General features: G+C 41.2%; 1 protein-coding gene across 5 annotated transcripts in view; it reads right to left on the bottom strand.

Moving 5' to 3' along the window:
- The window catches only part of SLC25A24 (solute carrier family 25 member 24), a 73,238-nt gene that overhangs the window by 22,754 nt on the left and 29,061 nt on the right, over positions 1-21,423 (bottom strand). Inside the window, exon 11 of one of the 5 annotated variants that reach the window (XM_085299069.1) lies at positions 4,292-4,372. The exons of the other annotated variants lie outside the window; for them this stretch is intronic. The gene's annotated coding sequence lies outside the window, so the exon portion shown is untranslated. Of the gene's footprint in view, positions 1-4,291; positions 4,373-21,423 lie in introns of those variants that run through there. 5 annotated transcript variants of the gene reach the window in all.

Below are 21,423 nucleotides of genomic sequence, written 5' to 3'. Positions count from 1 at the left end.
AGATTTGTTGCAGTAGTTTTCTGAGCTATATCCGAGCCAGATATTTTCATCTTCTTGTATTTTTAGCTGTTATGAGCAGGGTAATACAGCAGTACCATCAGGCTGTCTCCATGACTGGATTAATGAGAATTCAATTACATGCTTCAGACAATTTTTGCACGTTCATTTGCCGCACGCCCCCATCCAGTGTGTTCTCTGCCCTTATCTGGGTGACAGCGCTCCGCAGTGAAATTTATTTAAGAGTTACCATGAAGCTACCTTGGTGTTTTGTTCTTTTCCTCATGAATTTAAATGCTTCTTTTCTTAAAAAAGAGCAAGCTGACACTGGACCCGATTTGCCTCTGTTGAAAACGGCAATGTTTAAGCATGTGAATTATCCCATTTTAAGATCAGTAAAATTAGAAGAGCATTAAGTTTTCTGGTGGGGAAGGACAAGTGAGATATTTCCATGTATTAAGAAAATTGTTTAAATTGTTTACTAAAGAAATCAGTATTTCCTACTCTGTGTTAAGTCTGACAAAGCTAAAATTTGTCAACCTTTTCTTTCCTATATCATCAGTCTACAGAAGTCTGCAATATCTTAGGTTAGACTGGATTATTTTATGTAAACATTTTTTTTTTACCCTGCTGCTATGAGAAATGGTTTCTGATATCAAATCCGGAGCTGAATTTAGAGTGCTGCAAATCAATACAGCAAAGGTTGAACACAGGCGAAGAATATAATGTAATACAAATATCAGAACAACTCAGATGAAACTGTACACAACCCTAAGAAAAGCAAATAACACTTCATATGAATTTCACAAGAATTTCTTCAGTCTCTGCTTGGGAGGGAATTATTCACACACACAGCTAAACTTATCTGCACTGAACTACTGCACCCACCAGAAGGTTCCTTTCATTAGAAGCATTTTTTTCTTCCATGATTTGAAATGCTAGAAATTTGTTGACACAACAGAAAGAAAGTGCTTAACCACTGCTTAATAGAATTAGATGGGGGTTTTCCTGGTCCTGCAGGTTTCACAGAGATATTAGATTTTGCATTGTAAATCAGGTCAAACCAAATCCTAACATGAAGAGCCCTGCCATTTTTGGAGAAACAGCTCCCTGTACCATAGGGGTATTGGATGCACTGGATCCTCCCCAAACCAACAGCCTGTGAAAGCTGAACAACCCATGAGGGTAGCAGCTATGACCCAAAAAACAAGCATTCCTAGTTACATAGGAATTATCACAATTGTGCTAAAAAAAACAAGAGAAAAAAAGAGCATTTGAGTTAATAAATATGAAGGTCTCCAGAAGACGTCCTACTTTCATAGCCACAGACCTGAGAGACTACCTGCGAAAAAGGAATTAGCCGTTTCTTCTGTGATGAACATCCTTTTGCCTGAAGCAAATGGGCACAGAAACATACTGATATAAAGGAAAAATAGGTCAGTTTTATTATGGATATTTTATGTAGCCAGTTTCTGTGATAAATAACATTTCTAGTGTAGCAATCTAAACCCCTGTATGCTGCTGTATATATTCCTGTTAATTTGTCTGCTTTCTAAGATGAAAGACCTAAGAGACTGCATTGGATTTGATAAAATATTAATTAATGTGTAACACTTTAATTTGAATTTAGCAATGGCTTAACCACATGACATTCATAACTGTTAATTTATTATGCCTAAGCATACAAGTAATAATTTTCTTTCTAGAGAAGCCCAAGGAGGCATGGCATCAGAAATTTAAATGTGTGAACTCACGGGGCAGATGAAGAGGAAGAGTTCAAAATAACTTTAACTGAAAAACCTCAAAAATGCTTTTTCACCTGCTGCTTACAAGACCCACACATAGAAGAGTGGCAAGGAGCTGGGACAGCTCTGCCCAGCGAGTTCTTTATCCACGGTGAACACCGTTTCCCTTCCTCTTAACAGCTGGCTTGGAGGAACTAAACTTAGCCGGCCTGAGGTGTAGGAAACCAGATAGCACGTTGTATAGCTGGATAGGAAATACAGGGCTCAATGTGTTTGAGGTTAAGATTAAGCCCTGACTTCCTTTGGGGCTATTTTAAACAGTGGCAAACGATGGCATGCTTTCTTACAACAAAATGACAGATGATCAAAGGTCGAATATGATCTGTATGTCAAGCATTTGTACGAGGACCTTTCTTTGAGGGACTGGGCAGGAAGCATTTTAACATGGTGTCTCATACTTCCCCTCATCTGTGTTTATTGAAAACATACCAGTAACCGGGTAAATCTGGAGAACTGGCAGGGAAGAGTTGGCTGATCAGCACTGCACAGGTCTGCGACGGGAGAGCATTCGTTCTGGAGAGAGGGAAGAAGAGTACCACAGCCCCCAAGTTACACCGTGACGAAGCAACAAGGCATCTTCACAAGCAAGCTTTCAGATGCTACAGCCGGGAAGCAAAGACAAAAGCGTATCAAGGACTTCTTTCCACATCCCCTATTCTGGAGGTAGCCAGGGATCACGTGAACCTTCGTGAGAACAAAAAAAGGTGTTGGTAATTCTGCACCTGATACTGCAATTAAACTTTCCAATTGCTGTTTCAACAATAGTTTTGCCACTTGACAACAGGGAAGAGGATGCAGGATTTCACCGTGTCTTACAGGCTGCAATCTGCACGCGTCCCGTAACCGCAGCACTATGCTTCAGCCGTGCTTCGTGCTGAGGCAGCCAAACGCGGGCGTCCACCTAACGTAAGAGAGAAAAACACCCAACAAAAAGAGGGTCTTTGTCCCGGAAAGCAATGGCGCGGCCGGATGCTGCAGGCGCGTCCCCTGCCCGAGCTGTCACCCTGCTCCCGTCCCCGACGGGCTGCCCCTGCCCTCCCTGCGGCCAGGCAGCGCCTCCCTACACACAGCGATGCGGACGCTTTGCTCCCTGAAAAGCCACCCAAACAATTTATACATTATAACCTGTAGTTTATTAAGCTGAAAGTAAAGTGATCCGTTCAGCTTAGAATTTCTGAGGCTGCTGCTGATGGCATCTATTTTCGTGAAAAGCGGTACAAGTGCAGCCGTGTGAACCCTGGAAAAGCCGTATAAAGCCTGCTTCCATCGTGCTTTGATACTGGCTTAACATAGCAGGGAGAATCTTACAGCACAGAATATAAAACATGTATTTGAATCAGAAAAGCATTTTCTGGTGTTAAATCAGTTGGAAATCAGAAGTATATTTATATATATTTTTTCAGAAGCCATTGTAGAGCTGCAGGAACATCAATACAAAGTGCAATTGTAAAACACACGTTACAGTCTAAACAGTATGGGACGGGTATCCTCTTAAACTCCTCTGGTTGTACAGAGAAAGAGGCAAAAATTCCACGTGAAAAAGCTCTCTAGGCTTTGGTAGCTCTGTAAATGGTTCTGTGAGCAACGGGAGACGCTGGAGCCACCTCTGAACACAGACGAATCCTGGTGCGGAACATGCTACGTCCGACAGGACCACAAGGAGTCAAACACACGGCCTCTGCGCACCGCGCAGCAGYGAGCGGGAGGGAGCCGCAGCTCCGAGCCCACGGCCCCGGCGCCGGCAGGCACCTCCAGGCCCCAGCCCCGCAGGCGGGGAAGCTCATCCATGAGGCAACCTTCTTTCATTAAACACAAACATTTTCCAAGTGCTCTTACTCCTTCTTTCCCTCTGGCTGAAAGCCTTTGCTAAAACCAAGCTAAAATCATTTATAGTTCCAGTTGCTGTAACCTATTCTCAAGCAGATCAGCCAGCTGTAACGGGAAATGAAGAGGGATGAAATAGGGGAAATACCCCGAGAAAACGCTGAGCGCAGTTCTGACCCATTTCTTCCCCACATGGCGGAAGGAGAAGCAGGAGCAGCTCGGATGGGGCAGGCAGGTAGGGGCCAGGCTAAGGGGACCCAGACGATCAGGAGGGATCCYGCAGAGGGGCCGGTGCCTCTCCATCCCGCTGCTCGACGCCAACCGGCGGCAGCAGCACCTCGGCTCAAACACCAAACCAGCACGAACAGCGCGGCCGTGGGAACAGATGCAGAGTCAGACGTAAAACCTCACCAGAATTAAAGAAATTCTCCCAGCTGTGAAGCAGCCCCAAAGATGTGACCAAGTCTCAGAAAAAGAGAGGAGAGGAAGAAGACCAGATACCACCACAGCGAAAGGCCGACGGGAGACCGGGCTGCGGAGGTCGATGGGGCGAAATCCAGCCGCCTCCTTCGTTGTACCCCTTTTGCACCGGCTGCCCRCAAGCGGGACCCGCAGCCAGCCGTGCCATGGATGGAAACAATTCCTCCAGGAGACAAGGCTGCAGCTGAGCTTTGACCTATATATCTGCTATATATTCACTAAAAATGGCATTCTCTATTCACCAACACAAACCTGCCATGAGGATGCTGTATGGAAAGACAGAAAATACTCGTTAGAGCCAACAAAAGAAATTGTGTTGCATTCTATGCATAAAAAAGGGCTGCAGGCAGATAAATATGTACTAGTGTTGAAAGTCCCTAGCAGATATTTTGAGAGATTTTAGCACACTTTTTTTTTTTTTTTTTAAGTGACGAAAGCAGATTTAACAGTCCTTTTAGTATTTAGACCACATTTCTGTTTGTAGGCTTTGTCAATGTAGAAACTTGCCAAGAGCCTTCCGGAGTCATTTAAGATGCCATCTCCTTGCAGAGTACAAAATGGAGAAGCTTTTTTAGGAAAGGATATATTAGGGCCTGGTTTAAAAGAAAAATCATTTGTCTCAAGGATCTTCTTGTCTCAAGAAGATCAAGCTTCTGCACACAGCTAAGAATATTTCACAGCATTTTAAAGCATTCACTATATTCAAGCATCTCAGACTAGATTCCCACAGCTCCACAAAYGTTCCTTGAAAGTTTGTGCGAGTGACAGAATTGGCTCCCCAGCCAGAGACACTGCTTTGGGTAGTCCAGCTTCGATTCAGCGTTCAGTGAATAGCAGCACAAATAAGCAATACTCTTCTGCAAAAGCGCTGGCCAGGTACTACAGGTCTGACGGGAAGACCGGGATTTTTCTTTTAAATACTGCTGTTCTGACCATAGCCCAGGCAGGCGATTGCAGGGGAAGCACAGGGGGTTGTAGCCTCCCTCTTGACATCGTCTCGTGTGGGTTGTTTCGTGCCGCAGCACGCGGGAAGCCCTGCGCCRCAGCGCGGCAACCGGCCTTCGGCAGGACGGCTGCAACCACCAACGCAGCACCAACTTCGTCCTGAAAAGGCACAAAGGCACTGGAAAGGCTCAACAGGCGAAGCGTGAAGGCRTCGATTCACACGGAGGCCGCGCAGCTGGAAGGACAGGCATAAGCTCTGAGGCACTGGGGCTCCTCCATAGGGTTTACATCAAGGACTCCTGACTTCTYGTGCCAGCTCCACCTCTAACTCCACAAAAAATCACTTAATCTGCTTATTTCATACAGTGGGTCCCTCTCTGCTAAAATGGAAATATTAATATTTATTTACCTTCCAACTCACAGATATGTTGTGAGGATTCATTAGTTAATAACTCTTAAGTGCTTGAAGATACCAGCAATAATCCTAACCAGAYAATAATACTAACTATTATTAACTTACATGAGGCTAACGATGCAAATGAAAGTGCCACTTTCCCTCGGCTGTATCAAAACAGAGCCTGGCGCTCAAGCCAGACACACATGCTAGCTAGTGAAAAATTAGCATTGTCATGAGAAAGAAAAATAATAAAACACATTTATTTCCACTGGTCCATTGGAACACAAGAAAAAACAAACAGCTGCACCATTCCTGACCTAGCAAAACCACAGCACTATTAATAATTCCAGACCTTACTCTGCGAGTGGTTGCTTTGSACCTTGATTAGTCATTTCCACCAGYGCATAAAGCAGTTTCAAGCCGGTGGCAATTTCCACTCCTGCAGCTTGCTCTGTGCTGGTGAGAACGACCTCACACAGTTTGGGGCGAGCAAGACTCGAGCACACTGTGCACATGCTACGTATTAAAACTTTGCTGCCCTTTAACTTCCAYGAAGCTTCTGTGAGAAATCCGGCCATTTACAATACAGCTTTACRAGAGAAGTCCAAGAGTGATTTTACACTCAGACAGCTCTCTGGATACCAGGGAAGATAAGACACAGGTGGTCAGTCAAGACACAGGTGGTCAGTCCGAGGTTTGGGTTGGCCAGCTACGCTAGGACAACGCACACCTCTGCCTTACACTGCTATTGCAATGCTAGCAAAGATGGATGGAAAAGACRTAGTCTGGGAAGTTGAGACAGCAACTAAAATAACTTCAGAAGATGCTTTTCTCCAAGCAGCTGTCCACATAAACTCTGCTGAGGGAGCCAGGTGCAGCCTCCGAGCAGCATCAGTGACTTACACCTGTGGACCTAAATCACTTGCTGTTTATAAGAAAAGACTTGAAATTCCCCAATTGCAATTAAATCTTTTGTTGATACTTGCAAATATTTTGCAATTCATATATAAATAGCAGTATATATTTCTGTCTTGGTACCTGTATCATTCTCAGTGCTGGAGTTCCAGATGCATGATGCAACATTTTCTGACACTCATTTTTCACTTCCCTGCCTGAGGTGGCAAATTTAGTTTGGTTCTTCCCTTTTTAATCACTTCAGTGGTGGCAGAGGGTGCTAAACACACAATGATTTTAGGAGAAAAAGAGGATAACAGAGAAAAAGTCCTCTGTTCTAGTAATTCCTCATGCAACTCTCTTGGTCCTGGCTAGATTTTCTGTTTAACTTAGCTCTATCGTCCCATGACATTGCTGTGCAAAGTAGAGGTTACAATAAGCCTTATGGGGGAAAAACAAACAAACAAACAAAGAGGGAGGAGGACGGTCCCTGGCTCCCCCTGCCAGACCACGAAGCTCGAGGTGCAGCGCGACGCTCGCAGGGCTGGGCGCACATGGGCCTGTCCCCGGCACAAGACGTCTCTTTTCTCTTTGCTTTACAACGCGCTAAGCCCCCTGGGGGCTCCTGCCTTGTACTCAGCGTCCCAAGTATCTCCTGTGCCTTCCCAGGAGGAAAGTCCTCGTGAAACTGCCTCTGCAACGATAGTTCAGTCAGGAGAGAAGCAACCACGGCAATTAAAATAGGTTGGGAGAAGAACTGCTGCTGAGCCCAAGCTGATTTTCAGTTATGAGACCTTTTGCACTGCTGCAGCAGGGTGGAAAAATGTACCTGAAATTATTACATTATTGTGGTAAAATTTAAATACAGTAAATACCTTCTACAACTACATCTTAACACAGGAAATACGAAAGGTCAAATTTCACACTTAGGTGGAAGGCTTATAGCAGTGGCTATTGCAAAGGATGCTTGACRTTTTAAACAATGCTATTATTATAAAGCTTTGTTTTCACATACTTATAACACAAATAGATGTGAAGCATTTGAACTTAAATTTTATATCCTGAGTGCTGCCTTTGGAGTGATCTATTTTTCTAGACAACGTGGGTCTTTTTTCCTTCCAAAAGCACAATGAAGAAAAAAATACTGTTACTTCTTGTGTTAAAAAAAAYCTACCTACTGTGATGCATCTTTTCTTGAATTTTACTTAGCAAGCTCTAACATGAGCTCAAAGTTTCTGCTTGACTGCCAATAACAAGGCAAATTATAAACGTAGGGGCAATCTGCTTGTAACACTGGCCGGGATAAAAACCTTTAAGCTTACAGACAAAGACCAAGCATTTACCCTCAAGGGTACAAAATACCTTGCTCCATGAGCATATTGTAATCACTTTTTACATGGGTTCTGCTTTCTCTGCTGAAGTTACTGGCTATTTTTGGACACATGCTGTAGGTCTAGAAATACTGTAAATCTGAAACGCTAACRTACTTTCCACTGTGTGCGAGTCCCACCAATCAAACACATCATGTTTGAGTTACTTTTATCTYGAGCCAAGACTAGCAAGGGCAAAACACAATCTTTTATTGACTTTAGAGCTCAGTCCATTAGAGTTCCTGCTTTTTCAACATCCAAAGCCAATGATGGGTTAGCGGCACCGTCCTGGGTTTCAGATATTATGTGCGCAGCTCCCACACACAAGGAGCACAGCGGGGGCTGCAAACCCTCTCCAAGGCAAAGATGTGCATTACTCAATGGCTGCCTGACAGCAGGGGTAATTGCTTYTTGTTTTTTAAACATATGGTGAAGRGCAGACACAGCTAGTGCAGCAGCATCCCCAGAGCCTCCGGGGAAGARGAGGAAAAACACTTTGTGTTCCTTGCCAAGACATTTTAGATGCAAAACAGGGCATCAGCAAACCCAAATGTAGTGGSTAAACTGTTCACATGCTGGCCATGCAAACACAAAAAACAACCATTTAGTAAAAGATTTTTTTAACAATCAATGCAAAAGCATGCAAATACACAGTTACAAATAATATCTCTTCTTATCACACACGAACCAAAGGTGTTATTTGTTAAAGAATTAAGAATTTAGGACCTCGTRAGCACAATTTCCAGTGCTTCTAAGGACCCATACTTGCTAAATTGCTAAAGCATCTTCTCGACCTTGCTGGAAGGAACACACTTAACCTATTGCTTACACACAGCAAAAGTGAGCAAAACCAGCACACCTCAAATTATTTTGAGCTGATTTGACACATTTTTTTGCAGTTCAAAAGAACTGGACAGAAGAGATGCTGCAGACACAGCACAAAGTCAACAGAAGTGTCTCATAATCCYTGCTGACATTATAACGGCTCCCAAGGCCAAAAGAAAAACAGAGCGATTTCTGTTCATGTTGATCAGGGTCCAAACARAAATGCACTCAGTTTTAGGGCTAAGGCACTTTTCCATTTTCTTGCACAACTGATTAAAATTAACATACAACATTCGATTAGACCTGACTGAAAATAACACCTTTTCTTAGGAGAAAGAGTGGTGGTGTCTACCCTGGCTACAAACTTACACCAAACTGAAGTGGGGTCACCAGCATCCAGGGCAGCTGAGGAGAAYTGGGCAGAACATTTGTTGCAGGGTGCCTAAGCCCCACACAGGTCCCAGCTRCTGTAACTCTGAAGAGTGGAGAGGATAGTGAGGAATGAGGGTGCTGACATCTAATGAACAAAACCCCCAGTGCTGCTGCTGACATCCCACATACAAGGTGGCCTACCTTGAACCTATTACTGCGCTGCAGTGAGTGTGTGAGAGATTGTGAAGTACGCAGGGCTACAACCACAAGACAGACACTACTGGAAGGTTAGCCAAGAATTCCTCACATCCACATAAACATGCTAAGTTTACTACAGAACAGCTCAGTAGAAATTAACTGATTTAACTGAGATTACCTAATCTTTTAATGCTACAGCTGATCCTTGGTCAACCTATTACAAGAATAAATTGCCATTCCCTGCTGTGCCACACTATAAGAGGATAAACATCAGCATCGCTGCCCCTTTGAAAAAACCTACTTCCAGAATATCTGCTCAATGTTTAATTAGAGCAATGGTAACTGAAGAAAGACTGCTAGAAGGGAACATATGTGAATTTGAACCTGGTCTGATGTTCTAGGAAAGCACTGGAAATCAGTATTGAAAAGGTGAAGAACTGAAAGGCTGTAAAACTGAATTCTGCCCAAGAAATCATTYTAGTGAGACTCCAAGATGTAAGACCCTGAAAATCTGGGCCTGAAAAGACCCAGAGTTGCCTGAAAAGATGACTTGGACTCTCAGCCCAGAACTTCCAGCACTAAGCAGAGTTAGGCTATGTACATTTACATACCCAAGTGCCTCCTACTCTTACCAGCTGCTACACATGCTAAATTTCCACTGAAACAAGTTGTGCTCAGCACTTTTTCATGCTCACCAACTTTTTATTTCATAAACGCATTTTCTTTCAGTTTCTTCAGCTTTCATTTTCATTTGCACTTACTCTACTTTATGCTTCCTGCACAATTTCAAGAAGGTGACAACTTCCAAGTCCCAGCTGAACAAGAACCACCCCCMCACACACTCCACTCACAGAGAACCTTGGCTAAAAAGACCTTGTAAGCTCTTATAAGGCAGAAATAGTTATTTACTATTTGCAAAGACCTAAAGCAATGGGACCTCCAACCTAAGGCCTTTGCTCAGTATTGCAATATTACTATAATAGTGATTTTAAATTTATAATGGTTTTGCCTTTCTGCAAGAAAAGCATATTCTTATTAATAACAGATAACTAAATGCCACTTCTTTTTTAGCATTTCCATCTCACTCCAAGATGACAACACAAAGAAGTGTTCTCCATCAATGATTTGACATAATTTCAGAATTCCATCATTTGCTTCACATACTATAAAATGGTTGATACCCTCCTCACTTCCCAAAACTCTTGTTGGTGGATAAATAGTGACTTTTAAATAAAGCTATTACACTTTTATCTTTGTTATTTATAGCACTACAGACTAGGTAATTTTAAATAATGACAAAGTGCAGCTTTTCCATGAGACCTAGCGCTACAGAGGCAGTCTTGATGCTTCCACAATCCCCCAGCACATCTAGTTCTGGAGAAACTATCAGAGGAAGCAAAAAGCTATTGCTCAGTTACGCCCAGRGTGGCACCCGTTCCTTGTCATGGGACAGGAGCTCCCTGCATTTCCCTCCCCACTCCTAACATTTCACTGTGTCCACCCAGAATAAYCAAAGCTTAGCAGACAGTTGACTATCTCCTGAACTACTTCTGTTAAGTGTTAATCATTATTTCCCTGCTTACATGGTGTTGCTGCTACTTACACTATTCGTTGCTTGTAGAATTATTATCAGGGTGAACTGATGGGAGAGCAAGGGGAGCAGAGAGACTGCTCGGCAGATGACTAATGAAAATAGAAAAGTGTTAACCTGGGAAAAAAAATGACCGTCTTTCATAATCACTAAAAAAAAAAATAGCTGAGCATACTGATGCTTTCCATTACTTATTTGAGAGCTAGATTTAAAGATTAGCAGTAAAGATCTTTTCTCTATATCAGTTCCATAATCTTTCTTTGCCCATGTACTCTGCCCTAGAGCACCTTGTACCACACAAAGCTGCCAAAGAGTTTCAGACCTCAGGATGGACACTTTCTGGAGTATTTTACTCACCAGTCCCATCAACAATTACTCTCTCTGCAAAGCTAGGCTTGTACAGATTCATTTTTAGCTTTCTTCCTTCTTCTGAATGGGGAATATTTAGCCAACCCTGGAAAAGRGAGGCCAGCTTGAGAGCAGCCAAATTACAAAATTTAGCAAAGGCTACGCAGCCAGTCCTTCCTATAAAAGAATATCTTCTATCTTTCTGCTGCTATCAGAATGACCAGAAGAGCTTCTCTAAAACCACAGAAAGTACTTCCTCTTGATGATGCCTCTCACTGCATGCAGGAAGAAGGATGGTCTCGTGTTCTTGCAGACACTCAAGTGTCAGCATCTGTGGGTGCTCTTCCTGGGTGTCACTGACTCCTCTTGTGACTCTGGAAAAGTTACCTGATGTCTCTATCCATCAGAATGTCTACTTGTTACGTAACATAATTCAATGCTGTCTTTTAACACAAATTCCATTGGAAAATGTAGTGGCTTGGAATAGAAGCAAAGCACTGTAACAGCTCAACATTCTATTATTTTAATGGCACTACTATTTAGTGGCATTTTAGTTCTCATCTAGCAAAATTTTCACAAGAGGCATAGTGACTTTACCTCTGAATACAAGCTACAATATGAAAACAGAGGTAACTATTTAAGGCCTATTTTACATTGCCTGAGGGAAGGATGTGGCAAACAATCTGAGGAAGCACTTCTCGAAGATGAAGCTACTTCTGCTTCACCTTCACAGCTGGTCATTTTCAAGAAGAAACATAGCAATGTCATTCTTGCATTTCTCGTAAACCCTTCTGTGAGGTCCATACCACTGTTCATAGAAAAATAGTCTGTCAAACAGTTACTGAAAGTTTTCTATCTCTGTATTGTTTAGCTCTGACAGACATTTCTCAAGATCCTGCTGGCACTGTGCATTGTAATATCCAGCTAAGTGACATGAATTCGTGGCCTGAATGAAACAGTGAGTATGCCAGTACACACACTTTACTTCTAATCACTAGTAATAACACAGACTTTGACAGAGAGCCCACCAATGTGCAAGACCTTTGTGATGGTGCTCACCTGGAAAACTGCCTGGAAAGACCTCACACAAGGAGGGGGTGCATTGTCCTCATTTTTTAATATTTTCTATGGGTAAAAAGACTTGATTGATTGTGTGAAAGTTTGAATTCCATGAAGATTGACACAGGCATCAGGTAGGCTCTTAAATAATAGCCTTCAAATCCCATATACTTCATATAAAGTTAAGGGTGGCTGCTATGTTAACCAGGAGCAGATAAATTTATTTGATTTCGACATTAAAGAAAAAAGTGATACACAAATAATTAACCAAGCAATCTTAAATTATAACCTGTAATTAAATTCAGAATTCCTGTTCATATCTTAACTCAATAGAGCAAACTTTTGGGAGGTTCACCAGAACCTAGAGATAGAAGTAGGCCAGGTCTGAGAGAAGGTTTTCTTAAAAATCTTAGAGATATAATTCATTCCCTTTCCTCATAGCATGCCTTTTTTTCCTCTTCAACTCTGGTGCTGAATTGCTTTAAGAGCTGCTCTAACAATGCAGTAAGTGATGTCATTCCAGTGAATTGCAGAGATTTTTTTTTTTAAATCAAAAGCACAGTATTGATAACCACTATGACTTACCATCCAATTTTGAAAACAGTCCATACTACATTAAGCTCTTGAGCACCAGGTTACTGGTTTCTATTCACATTTTAGCTTCTTCGATAGAAGCAATGTGGAATTGCCATCTAACTAAAACAGTGCTGCCTTGCCTTCTTCAGAACTCACTATTACAATGATTCCATCCCACGTATTACAGTCTTTTTAAAAAGCCTGGACAATTTATTCTTAAATATCCATTGCAGAATTTTTATTTTCAGTTCTGGCTTTGTTCACAGAGCTATTATGCAAAGCTTTTACTCCTGCAAGTCTTCTAAGCACAGATTATTTCAAAGTCCCAGGTGCATCGCTAGCACGAGTATGCTAGAGGTTAACAGACTTTTGTGATCCGCAGCACAGTCACTGAATATTAATGCAATTAGGCTACACTCCAAATATATACTAAGGTACTCTGGTCTGTTTGTCTCTGTGTTACAGCATTATTTTGTTATTTCCTAAGTATTAGCAGACTTGTACATAGTTTTGTATTCTCCTTTCATACTAGGATAGAAAAAGATGAGATAAACTGTCAGGTCATTTCACTGAAAATACAGATCACATAATTCATTTCTTCCTTACCCAAACTTACACTAACAGAACTATTTGCATGTTAGTATCTCCTTCCAGTGAAAACCCTGTTTTGTTCAAGATCTGACCATCTTCCTGCAGCATGTCTCAARCATGTCAGCTCTGTGCAGCCAAATTATGAAAGTTATTTATGGGATCAATCTTTTATGCCCACTGTCTGAGCTCATAGAAGCTCCAAGAACAAATATGGAGTCTAAAAAAGAAAATTAGCTTTCAGAAATTATTTCAATTCAATAACATGAGGTATTGTTAGTGATGAAGGAAATTAGTTTTCATAATATGATTTGAGATGTTACGGTAGCCTTCCTTTTATAGAGTTCAACTGAAAACCAGAACCAGACGCAATTAATATACTCCCCCACAAATACGTTACATTTTTTTCCTCAGAACCTCATTCCCAAGCATCACATATTCTACACTGAATACGAATACACACTAGGCCGTGTACATCTCTTATCCCACCTAGTCTGCAGGCTCATTAATCCTGTCCTTAGGGAAACACATTGTTCAAACACCTCATCTTCCTTTTTTATTATTTGAGAAATTTTCCAGCARATTTCATAGTGTCTTACAGTCTGCTGATGACACAAGGTATCAAATAAGGTATTTAAAGCACAACTGAGTTTGCTTAGCAGCCCTTGTTTACTCCACCACTATGGCTTTTAACACCCTACAAACGAGAACCCGGAAATTAAGTCATTGCAAACAGAAATGTACAAAAAAAATCCCCTATTTACACTCAGCTGAGCAACACTAAAGGGCAAAAGTTCCCTGTATTACAAAGGTACCGTGCTGTTATGGGCATATAAGCGAGGAAGGAGAAGGGAGTTTCAGTCAGTCACTTATGATGGGCCTGACCAAATGGTTAGATATAAGGAGCACATTTGAATACAGGCTGAGCACCTGCTGGCGTTTTACTTGAAGCTCTCAATAACTACAAACTGCATTAATGAATACTTGAGGGTATATTCATACGTTTTTCATATATCATCTGTATGCAGAAGCCACACAGACCATCCCCGAATGACTCAATCTGGATAGGGCTGGTTAGAAGAAAAGGACTTGTCAGCCCATGGAACTGGCCCACGAGGGAGCACAGGTAGACGTTTGGGAACAGGAGTTTTAGTTCATTTAGGTTAAGTCATTTCATTAGTCCTACAGTTCCTGGAAGACACAGAAGGTTTTGAATATATTCTGGTTTAGTGCTTGAAATAAGTCTTTTTAAAGATCCCTAGCAACAGTTTTAAAATACAGTAAATCAAAATTGCCTTTTTAACTAAAAAGGAAAAACATCAGATACATTCTTAAGCAATAAGCCATTATAAATTAACAAGAGATAAGTAGTCTAAAAACAAATATTGAAATGTGTATATGTACATAGATACAGCTGAGGCTGCTTCAGTTTCTCAGCTTTTATATCTTCCGGCAGATGTTCATTTTCTGTCTCTTAAAATGAACACTTTTTTTTTTTTTTTTTTTTTTAAGAAAATGACATATAGCACTTATTAAAAAAAATCCTACTCAAAATGCCCCAAATCCTTTTGCATCTCTTCTTTACATCTTCATTGCATTTTTTAAGAATTTTTAACTAGGAGTTTAAGACATGGCATATTTATGTACTGAGATACAGTTGCCAAGTGAGGTTCAACAACATGAGATGAGGTCAGAGTTTAACCTTCAACATTGCAAATTTCCTAGCTTTGTCAGTTTAAAACAGTTTAATGAAATATTTACTACTGATTTGAACTCTAATTAAAGATAACCGAGGCTGAACTGTGCTTCTATAATTAGATGCTGACACATCAGAAAATATACGGCTTCTCTATGTAAAATAGCTGAAATACGCAATCCTTAAAAAAAAAAGTAGGAAAAAAATTCTCTAGCAGATCAATAGCTTTAAAATTAAAACAGACGAAAAGTAAAGTCACCTTGCAAGCTGTTTCTCTTGTTTTGTACCAGACTGATCACTGTTTATGTACAAGATGCATTGACCCCCAGCTGTTAAGTGCCAAATACAATCAGATCTGTACAATTTCAAGTAATCAACTTAATATACAATGCAACAACCTGGAAGAGTGGTCAAGGGGCAGCTGCCCAGCATAGCAGCAGGACAGAAACTGCCTGTTTGGCCTGCGCCTGTGGAAGACCAGCAGCAGCTCTGTACCTCTGATGGGCTCCTGCTGTCCTCTCTGTTGCAATGCACAATTAAACAAGCAGCTCTGAACAATTTTGACTCGTTGGACATTTTTATTCAGTTTAAATAATAGAAATGTCTACAGAAAAGCTATTTAGCTTCTAATTCTTCCATTCCCCTGGAGTTTCAAGTGTCTCTGAGGGACAATCAACAACCCTGAAGTCTAGGGAGGCCAATGCCTTCCTTTCTCCTTAGCAGTAAACGGTTTTTAAAGAAGTCTTGCCTCCTCTTGCTGCCCACCCCTCCTTCCCAACTGAAGACAAACTCCAATAGGAGAACAGAACCTTACAGGCACAAGATCTCCAAGGGAAAGGGCGTCTCAGGAAGACTCAAGCACAAGGCAAAGATGCCAGGAAGATTTGGGGAGCAGAGAGGCTCCTGAGGAAAAAGGTGCTCTGTCTGCAGCTATTCCTCATTCATACTTGCACAAAAGATTTAAGCTTCTGTCTGTAACCCACACTGCTAATTTGATGCTTCAAAAACAGAATGAACGTCCCTTGTCCCTATGACATTTACTGGCAGGGGAGGCCTCCCTGAACCCCTCTAACCTGCATTCCTGAGTTTCAGCCTAGAGTAAACAGCTATAACAGTGAGAATACAGCTCACATGGTAGCACCATACCAACTCTGGCCTTCTGCTGAGGCTCTTGCTCAGCACTTATTTGGATAATCTGGATTCGGGGAAAACATTTGTAATATGACAGCCTCTTCCTAAGGCAACTCATGAATTTATTTCAAATAAGCAATTGAAAACTCAAGTACATGAATTTCATCAAGCCAAAAAACAGAATTTCAAAATTGAAGCTCAGTTATTTGGAAGACAAAATATTGATAACTAACCTTGTTCTGAAAAGCAACTTCCAAACCAACCAACCCAACTAGGGTAAAGCCCTCACATGTGGGAGCCCATAAGCCCTACTAAAGATACTTTTGTTGAGATTTGGTAATTTTTAAGGTTCAAACTCAACAGTTGCATTATAAATCCCTTAAGAGTTTACACTTCAAATACTAATGAAATATACTTGAAAGTTAAACAAAATGCCTGTATGGAACTATGGCAAGTTCAAATAGTTCCACAGAACAACAGCTTCTGGCGATAGAGATGCCTAGAGAATTGGCTTCTTACCACACATCTTTCATGGTAAACTCCAGTTCTTCAAATGGAATAAACCACATAAAAGTCAACTTCTAGCATCTGGGATGCTTCCAGAACTTTTGCTATTTGGGATCTTAGATAATATTTGACTTAACTCTTATAGCACAATCGGAAATTCAGGGAACTGAAAATAAGAATTACTCAAAGGTAACTTGCATAGTGTTTTTTATATTAACATTTAACCAACAACAGTGAAATATCAAATTATTCTCTGAAATTTTATCCTGAGAAGTTACTATGATTGGCCATAAACATAAGATTTCAGCTTAGAATGCTTATTTTAGCCTTTACTTTTACTGATAGAGAACTTTTATTCTCTGGGTTGTGTAGCTCAGGCATTCTAGTTGCTCAAAATCTAGCAGAAATTTAAATAAAATCAAGGTCCTCCTGAGGAAACATGCTATCCTGCTGTCTGGTAAGGGACAGTGTTTAGAGATCTCTTGTCTATGTCCATGGTTATTTCAGTTCTCAGCAACCTACAGCAGTAAAGAATTGCATGTGATGTGTTGCAATAGATTTAATTTATTCTATTTTTAAATAGTGTCTTAAGCAATAGGAACCCCTTGGGGAGATTTCTGCATTGTCAGGGAAATTTTTCTGACCTTCAGCCTCAGATTTCATTTGCTCGCTTCAATCCCCCCCTCACCACCCTCCTCCAACACCACTTGTCAACCCTCCCTGTTGGCACTACATCCTCGGTGCGCTCAGAGACTAATGACCACGAACTGCCTCATCAGCTACTGCATAGACAGACATTCCATGATTCTGATTTTCTCCAAATCATTTACAATTAGTATCCTCCTAAAAGAATTTTTAAATACCCTCCTTGAGCTCCTTTTGATTTTTTGATTTTCACTGGGAACATTGCTCTGAATACAAGACAAGACAAGAGGCACAGTCTCGTCAGAGCCACACATTTTGAAGAGAGTAACTTGCACGAAAGCCTTTCATCTGCTGCCTGTCGACATAACAGAAAAAGGAACRACGATAAAAACGTTAGATGTAAAGACCAAAATAACTGGCAAAATGCTCTGGGACAGCCTGGCCCTGCTAAAATCTTTCTATCCTATTATTTTCACATCTCTGCACTTTGCATGTATTAGACATCCCAGACCCTGCAAGGCGGCAGCAGAGAGCTTCTCCCAGCACGGGAGGGGCATCTGCTGGGAGAGTCATGTAACTACCAGTGGGCTGGGAGGCATTTTGGTATACAGTGTTACTCTGACAACACAGAATGAATGACTGCCGCATGCAACATCAAGAGTAAACCACTTCCTCAGTCAGGAGAGCACAAGAGCACAAGAGGTTGAGGTATAGAGTCCTAATTTGTAATGTTAGAGATTGCTGCTAATTAAAAATTTATTTTAATTAACTAAAAAGAACAATCAAGCAGAAAATCATATTTCAATTCACAGATAAGAGACTCTGTCATTAAGTTTAATAGGAATTTATCCAAGCAGGCAACTTTTGCAATCAACTTTTATTCCAATACGATTGCTTTGCTGCTTGACACGTGCTTTCTTCATATTGTAGTATTATTATCTGATACTGAACTAACAAAACATCTTAACAGATAAAGTTGGTAACACTACAATAACACCAACAAGTTTTATTATAGGTCAAAGTCTTAATTTTTAATCAGAATATCATTATTTGTATCATAGCTGAGTCCCAGGCTACACACTGAGTCCTTACACCATGACGGACAGTCCCATAAAGCTTAACATCTAATAGACAAGAAAGTACAAGGGACAGGGATGCAGAGGAATGACATGCCTAAGGTCAACAGCAGAACTGAGATGAGAATCTCCATCCCCAGACTCCTAGATCTACAGGATCATATCACTCCATATCAAAATGTCAGACTATGGAAAAGATAACGTCTTTAGATTGCAGTCAGGTAAATAACTCACAGTAAGGTATGGATGTTAATTACTATTCTGGAGGGAAAAACAAGACGACTGAACAAATCTTTATCTCTTCTTCTCTAGGAYAGAGGAAAAAATAGCAAAACAATAAACTAAAATCAGATACTCCTCATGGGACCAGTGAGCAGTATCTGATGTCCAAGCCAAACAAACTTTAAGTGATGGCAGCATCAGTGAACAATTTAGAATTAAGGAGAAATGCTTCTGCTCCAGCTCAGATTCTCAGTGGAGAAACACTACACGGCACAAGGCTCTCTCTCTGTGCTGAACAGCAGCCTATCTTTGACCTAACTCGGGCTGACTGGTAAATGCCATGCATTTGTGAGTTAGATGCAACAGATCTATGCACTATCGCTCATTCAGTACTGCAGACACTCTAGTCAGGGTGGGTCACAACAAAAATGCTCATTACTGCTCATCCCAGAGGCAGAAGGCTTTGTGTCGGCATATCACAGAGTTTCGGGTATCCCTGGAGTTTCCCACTCACATAGCACAACCTAGCTCTGTTCTCTCTCATTTTTCCCAACCTATTAAAAGCAAAGATCTTGTTACTAACCACAAAAATAKGTAACAGTAAAGATGGATGTATCAGAATCTTATTATTCTTCTTTAGCACCCCAAAATCTGCAATTACATTTTTTTTTCTTTCTTCTCTAGTGAAGCCTTTGCAAAATCTGTCCAGCTAACAAAAAAACAAGAATCTGCAGACTTGGGAAAAAAAATGCTAAAATATAGTTCCTCCTTATGCTTGAAGAAGCTCCATGGACTTATCTACAACAGAAGGTTATACTGGCATACAAAAGACTTTGAAGATTAATCAATAAAACACAGAGATACAATCTGACCACAGATTCTCTTATTCCAGTTTTATTCCTGGCTCTATAAGAGAGATTTGAACTATTCTCAAACCATTCTGATATTAGTGAGAGTATCTCACCAGCTTAGGATATCAACAGTATTCCAGCATAAACTCCTAGTACAAACAAGCTTTCCAGTGCTGGAAAAAAGAGTCAAGGTAAAAATTGAGGAATGCATTCCCTTTCAACCGAGGATGAGAACTGCAAGAGCTTTCCCTAACAGCCGAGGAAGGCCAGTAGCTTTGAATAGACACCAAATAATACACTTAACAGAGAAAAAAAAATATATAAATACAAAAATATTACATATAAACTGCAAATGATAAAACATGAACAAGAAAACAGACATATGCACCAAAAGATATTACTAGTTCATCATATTAACTAATTTTTTTAGGCTATTTACCACTAAGCAGGTAATTAAGCAGCATAACATCATCCATCTGCATAATGCTTACCCAACTAAATGACTCTATGCCCTCCCCTCCAAAAAAAAAAAAAAAAAAGAGAGAAAATCATTTAGAAATATATGAGTAAGAGACAGATGCCACATAAGCAAGTGGAGTCAGTTCAGGCAATCAGCACAGTAGCTGGAAGATTTGTGAGCTGCCATCAGGCTGCCTGCCCACTGGCACCTTACAGCTGCAGAAGCTGAATTCTAAAAACATGCCTGACAGTGCTGAAAAATCTCTGCATGGCACTTGGGTACAGTATGTCTTTGAAGCAAGTCTAACAGTGAGAGGGATGACAGTGACAACTCCTGATGTGTCCTCCCCTAGGAAGGGCAGCRCAGCAAAGGAAGATGCCTGCAAAACAGAGGTTCCCTTTCAGTTTCCTCTCAGCATCACTGAGAATAAAATACCTGAGCTGTAAGATTGCCCTGCATTTCCTTAGCAAAAAGCCTACTGTGCACCCACAAAGGGAGCAAGCACACCCGCCCTGGGTTCTCCAGCACCTGCAGGAGGAGGATGGACACCTGCTGTTAAACCTAGTCCACCTAGGCATGAAGGGTGGCAGATTTAAATAGCTATGTATTTGTAACTGGAAAAAAAAACTTAATGTGAAGTCTAGCAAAAGGATGTTTTGATGGGCCTTCCTTGGGGTGCTGGTAGCAACCAAGCAGATCTCAGTTCCTTCAACAGGGAAAAAAAAAAAAAAAAAAAAAAAGAAGAAAAAGAAAATTACATTAAGCAGCCCAGCTTATGTGCAAGATGCCACTGCAACACCTAGATTTCTTCACTCAAGCATATCTCTGCCTTCCAAAAATAACTGAAGAAATAAAATGTACTGAAAAGAACAAATAGAAATAGTCCAAGGACTGAACATGGAAGTCAGGGTGGTAAGAACAAACAAATACAAAGCTTCCAAAAAAMGTTTGGGCCTATACAAACTGGCTAGCTGCCGTTGTCAGCATGGGCAAAAGACTTCTTTCACACAGAGTCTCATGAACATGTGCAAACAACCCCCTGAATTTCCAGTGCTCCAAGGGACCTGCTATGGTCCCTTTTGGTAGGGAATTTGGCCTCCGGTGTGCAGACAGTTCTAGGGGAAGGTGAAACACATGGTGACCACCAATGCATCCAGTACATCCCTACATGCTGATGGTGAGATGTTTGGTTCTACAGCAGGAAAGGCACAAACCAAATTCCTACAACAAAACATATTTAGAAAAATAGGTTGGGTTGGGAACGGCAGATAAGGAGCCTTAAGAGGTGTAAAGCACATGGTCAGGTTGTAGAATAAACAGAAACAGGGCATCTATTACAAAGTCCAAAGGTGGAAATGAACAGGGTAGTGCCAAAACCAGGCAGACTATGTCCAGGTGTGTTTGGCTTAGAGGCACATAGCAACAGGGCCCACAAGTCAGCGGCTGCACCATGGTGTAGTGGAGAAGGCTGTACTATACAGAAAGAAACTATGAAAAACCTACCTGTGTTCAGCCAAGTTGGATTTAATGATGTGAAATGTGAACATGGCTCACACAGGGCAGTTT

This window comes from Rhea americana, unplaced genomic scaffold (assembly GCF_003343005.1).
Source record: "Rhea americana isolate MKP2758 unplaced genomic scaffold, rheAme1 scaffold_144, whole genome shotgun sequence".
Lineage (NCBI taxonomy): Eukaryota > Metazoa > Chordata > Aves > Rheiformes > Rheidae > Rhea > Rhea americana.
The sequence above is the reverse complement of the archived record's forward strand: the minus strand, read 5'-3'. Positions and strand labels throughout refer to the sequence as shown.